At 52.5% G+C, this 6,000-nt stretch overlaps 1 protein-coding gene across 2 annotated transcripts in view; it reads right to left on the reverse strand.

The window, feature by feature from the left end:
* The window catches only part of ATM (ATM serine/threonine kinase), a 224,399-nt gene extending 223,052 nt beyond the window's left edge, over nt 1-1,347 (reverse strand). For both annotated transcript variants that reach the window (XM_078767645.1, XM_078767644.1), the window contains exon 1: nt 1,228-1,347. The gene's annotated coding sequence lies outside the window, so the exon portion shown is untranslated. The remainder of the gene's footprint in view (nt 1-1,227) is intronic.
* Between the last annotated feature and the right edge of the window lie 4,653 nt (nt 1,348-6,000).

Genomic DNA, 6,000 nt, shown 5'->3' on the forward strand with positions numbered 1-6,000 from the left:
CACAATATCACACACAATATCACACAGTATCTCACACAGTATCTCACACAATATCACACAGTATCTCACACAGTATCTCACACAGTATCTCACACAGTATCTCACACAGTATCTCACACAGTATCTCACACAATATCTCACACAGTATCTCACACAATATCACACACAATATCACACAGTATCTCACACAGTATCTCACACAGTATCTCACACAATATCACACACAATATCACACACAGTATCTCACACAATCTCACACAATCTCACACAGTATCTCACACAATATCACACACAGTATCTCACACAGTATCTCACACAATATCACACAGTATCTCACACAGTATCTCACACAGTATCTCATACAATATCACACAATATAACACAATATCACACAATATCCGACACAATATCACACAATATCACACACAATATCTCACACAATATCACACACAGTATCTCACACAGTATCTCACACAGTATCTCACACAATATCACACACAATATCTCACACAGTATCTCACACAATATCACACACAATATCACACACAGTATCTCACACAGTATCTCACACAATATCACACACAATATCTAACACAGTATCTCACACAGTATCACACACAATATCTCACACAGTATCTCACACAGTATCTCACACAATATCACACACAATATCACACACAATATCTCACACAGTATCTCACACAATATCTCACACAATATCACACACAATATCACACACAGTATCTCACACAATATCACACACACAATATCACACACAATATCTCACACAGTATCACACACTATCACACACAATATCTCACACACATAAACACACACACCGAATAAAACATGTACTATATACATTTATTGGTCATAAATCGGCTCGTTATACATATTGCATACTGCATCGACCGTCTATGATTATGTTATGTGCTGCAGCCTGCATGTGATATTTAATTACTATGCAACTGTGACTGTGAGAACGTCACTCAGGAAAGGCAGACCCAGAAAGATTTACTTTCATTTCCGAAAAAAATGCAAACTTAATTGTCTCTTCCTCACAATTGTGTGGTTGAAATTCGAAGAGAAATTGCACAAGACGTTCGAGCAGATGGGGAGGGGCGGTGAATAAGCATTGAAGCAGGAAACGTGGTGCGCGTCACAGGGTTACGCGTTCCCGCCAAATTTGTGAATCCGGTTTGAAGAACAAATAAATGTTATGCTCACCTCATCCAATGCTATAACTATAAGTCCACGCACTAAGTCAGGTCCCACTCCCAGATTCATCCACAGCCCTACAGATTGAACGAAGAGATTTGTGGAATATTCAAAAGCGAAGGCAAAGTACAGTGTGAACTGTGAAGTCAGCCACGTGAGTCGTGAATCCAGCGTTTCCCCTACTGGAAAACCATTTTTCATCGGGGCTGACAATACAATTTCGCTAAATAATAATCGACTATTAAATATAAGTTGTACAATAAATACGTTACATATATGAAAAGCAAGGAGACCGAAACTTGTGCCGCTGCGACCTACTTCGTCATGGCTCTTCGAAATTGTGCCAAAGCTGATCGGAAGTAAGCGCCGGTCTGGATTGGTTGTTGTATGGATATGTACGTACAAGGGGCGTACTCGGACGTCCCGATGTCGAGTCAACATCTTGCCAGAATGTTCTTCGTTTGCTGTTGTCCGCATTAAACTCAATTGGATCTGAGCCTGACTGAGATGACTCCTGCACCCGATTACACATGTTCTTCTGACAAGTACTTTAGTTTGGGCGGTGTATAGGCTAATGGCAGCTGCCTCAACCACTCCGGAAAATGAGAATAAAAACTAACCCGGGTTATGTACATGAAGCAAACATTCATGCCTACTGCTCAACACATCTCACTACACTGGAAAACGTGAGGAAAGGAATTATGTAAAAGATGTGGACTTATAATACCTGCTCCCACCTGGACGTGGTGCTAGACGCCAACTGTTGGGTCAGGCGCGATGTTCGACTAAGGACTAAGGTTAGGGCACAAATTGATGCTGAACTATATTGGGAGTATGTCTCAATGTTTGAATCTGACCCATTTTCAGAGGAAGCAATATCTACTGGTGAGAGGGTGATGTTAAGTATCTCTCAAGAGTGTCAAAACACCTGGAACACCTTGATGGAGACAACAGATCTTACAAAAAACAGGAATAAGGCATGGTTTCTCATACGCAAACTTGTAGGTGATCCCAAGAAAGCTGCCAAACATCCAAACGTATCTGCTGACCAAGTCGCACACCAGTTGCTCCGAAATGGAAAAAATCGACAAGAAACAACCAAGAGCACAACTAGATAGGAAGAAGTACAGCGATGACCTTGCCTTTACTAGACCATTCACCATGAAAGAGATGGAAACTGGTATATCTAGTCTAAAACATGGGAAAGCAATTGGTCTTGACAACATGGCAACGGAGCAGATGAAGCATTTTGGACAGCAAGCAACGAAATGGCTCCTACAATTGTTTAACCTCTGTCTGGCAACACACAAGCTACCTAAGATTTGGCAGAACGCACCTGTAATAGCACTATTAAAGGCCGGAAAAGATCCCTCAGACCCGAAGAGTTTTCGGCCCATTTCACTACTTTGCCACACCGATAAGCTGTTTGAACGCCTGATACTCAATAGGATAACATCAAATGCAGATGAGAAGATCATTCCAGAGCAAGCAGGTTTCCACCCCGGCAAATCAACAACAAACGTCAAACCAACTGCTCAACGTCACTCAACATATGGAAGATGGTTTTGAGCAAGGGATGGTAACAGACGATGGTAACAGACGATGCAAGGGATGGTAACAGCTTTCATCCGCAGCTCAATGGAATACTGCTCTCCCCTCTGGGCTGGTGCTCCTGCCTCACACCTAGCTCGTCTTCACGCTGTTGAAACCAAAGCATTCAGAATCAATGGAATCTCCCGTGATGAAGCTATCTCCAAGGGCCTCTCACTCACTCACCGCAGGCAGGTTGGTGGTCTTTCCGTCTTCTATCGACTCCTTTCTGGCCTTGCCCCCCCCCCCCAGCTCTCTCTCTGGGCTCTGTCCCGCAAATATTCCTACAGGTCGCACAATATCTGCCTGCAACCCTCTTATGGTTAAACTGCCAAAATCAAGACTCTCTGCTCACCTTCACTCCTTCATTCCTCTTTTCTCCCACCTCTGGAACAAACTCCCTCACTCTCTTCAATCCCACTCCACCCTCCAGGTCTTTAAAACAGCTGTTCACCACCATCTCTTATCTTCCCCCATCCAAAACTTTGATCTTTTCTACCCCCGCTAATTTCACCCCAATTCCACTTTTTTGAAATACCAACTTCTGTCCTGGAAGTCCTTGGTGTCCTTGTGTTTTATACTTCTCCCTCCCCCCTTCCCACACCTCCTCCCCCCAAGCCCTCTCCCTCCCACACATCTCCCTGCTCTCAAATGTTGTGTTTGAGTGCTTCCCCTTCTCTCCCCATCTTGTCTTCCGCTCCCTCTTTTTATTTATTTTGTTTGTCTGGTTGATTTGTTTGTGAAGTAAATGTTAGCTCTTTCACGAGCCTCGATTCAGTATACAAAAAAAAAAAAAAAAAAACGCGCTGTTTTTGTACACCTGTCAGCAGTATACCAACCGGAGCGGCGAGCCAGCTCGTCGGGGTGGCGGCCGGGATCCCTCCCGCCCACCCACCCGGCGCCCGCGACGCAGTTTCCTTCCCGGAGGCCGCCGGGCCGGCGCGACTGGCAGCGGCGACGCCGCGTCGCCCAGTCCCGACGCGTCGACCGGAGCCCACGCCGGACCCGGCCTGGTGTTATTTCCACGCCAGGTTCGGGCGGCAGGCCCGATCATGTCGACCCCCGTGCATGTTCGGCAAGTCGGGAAACGGGCGGGCCGGCGTTCCCTACCAGCAATGAACGCCGGCCGTTCCGGAAACCTGCTATTCATCGCGGACCAAGCGTCGGGGCGGCGCCTTTTCTGCGACACCGGCGCCCAGCTGAGCGTCATTTCCGCTTCGGCGGAGGACAGGCGGGCCTCCGTTTGCGGCCCCTCCTTAATCGCGGCCAACGGCTCCGCCATCCGCACCTTTGGCCCACGCACCGTCGCCCTCCGCTTCGGCAGCCAGCTCTTTCACTGGGAGTTCGTGACGGCGGACGTCCCCATGGCTTTGCTCGGGGCCGATTTTCTGTGTGCCCACGGGCTGCTGGTCGACGTGAAATGCCGGTGTCTCGTCAACGCCGAAACTTTCAGCTCCCTGGCATGTGCCTTGAGCCGTTCCGCGCCCACCGAGTTTTCCTGCGTCCTCCCATTGGCAGACGACTTTGCACGTCTCCTCGCGGAGTTCCCGGCCCTCACGCGACCGATGTTTTCGGCCATCGTGGTGCGTCACGGCATCGAGCATCACATCCCCACTACGGGCCCGCCGGTGTACGCCCGGGCTCGCCGTCTCGATCCCGCCAAACTCGCCGTCGCCAAGGCCGAGTTCGCCGCGCTGGAGCGCCTCGGCATTGTGCGGCGCTCCGACAGCGCCTGGGCCTCGCCGCTGCACATCGTCCCGAAGCCGGGGGGCGGATGGCGGCCATGTGGTGACTACCGCCGCCTTAACGACGCCACTACCCCCGACAGGTACCCCGTCCCGCACATCCAGGATTTTTCCGCCCGGTTGGCGGGGCGGACCATTTTTTCCAAAGTGGACCTGATTCAGGGGTACCACCAGGTGCCCGTCCGCCCGGCCGACATCCCGAAGACGGCCGTTATTACACCTTTCGGCCTCTTTGAATTCCTCCGGATGCCCTTCGGCCTCAAAAATGCGGCACAGGCGTTCCAGCGCCTGATGGACGGCATGCTGCGCGACTTGCCGTTCCTCTACACCTACCTGGACGACATCCTCGTCGCCAGCACGTCCAGAGCCGAGCACCTCCTCCACCTCCGGACGCTGTTCGGCCGCCTCAGCGAGCACGGATTGATCGTCAACCCGGCCAAATGTCACTTTGGTGCGGCGACGATCAACTTTTTGGGCCACCGCATCAACCGGACCGGCGCCGTGCCACTACCAGCCAAAGTCGAGGCCATCGCCGTTTTCCCGCGCCCCTGCTCCGTCAAGGCGCTGCAGGAGTTCCTCGGGATGGTGAACTTTTATCACCGCTTCATGCCCCGAGCTGCGCAACTCATGCGGCCCTTGTACGCTGCCCTCCGTGGCCAGCCGGCGAAACGCGACGTTGTCTGGTCCACGGACATGGACGCTGCTTTTACCGGCGCAAAACGGGCCCTCGCCAATGCCACGCTGCTGGCCCACCCGGTACCCCAGGCTCCCATCGCCCTCACCACGGACGCCTCCGACTACGCCGTGGGCGCGATCCATGAACAATGGGTAAACGGGGCCTGGCAGCCGCTCGCGTTCTTCAGCCGGCAACTACTGCCCAACGAGTTGAAGTACAGCACCTTCGACGGCGAGCTCCTCGGGCTGTACCTGGCCGTCCGCCATTTTCGCCACCTCCTGGAGGGCCGCCCGTTCACGGCTTTTGTCGACCACAAGCCGTTGGTTTTCGCCATGGCCAAGGTTACGGAGCCGTGGTCGGCCTGCCAGCAGCGCCACCTCTCCGCCGTGTCGGAGTACACCACGGACATCCGGCACGTCGCCGGGAAGGACAACGCCGTGGCCGACTGTCTTTCTCGAGCCGGCGCCAACGCCGTCCACCTCGGCGTCGATTTCGCCCTGATGGCAACGGACCAGGCCACCGACGGCACGGTGCAGGCGCTCCGGGTGGCGGACACGGGCCTCCGCTTAGCTGACGTCCCCTTCGCGGACACGGTCCTGCTGTGCGACATCTCCCAAGGCCGACCTCGCCCCGTTGTGCCGGTCACCTGGCGGCGGCGCATTTTTGCTTCGCTCCACGGCCTCTCTCACCCGGGCCGGAAGGCGTCCCAGAGGTTGGTGGCGGCGCGTTTCGTCTGGCATGGGCTGCGACGGGACGTCCGCGACTGGGCCA

Source organism: Myxine glutinosa, chromosome 13, assembly GCF_964187855.1.
Source record: "Myxine glutinosa chromosome 13, kmMyxGlut1.1, whole genome shotgun sequence".
Taxonomy (NCBI): Eukaryota; Metazoa; Chordata; class Myxini; order Myxiniformes; family Myxinidae; genus Myxine; species Myxine glutinosa.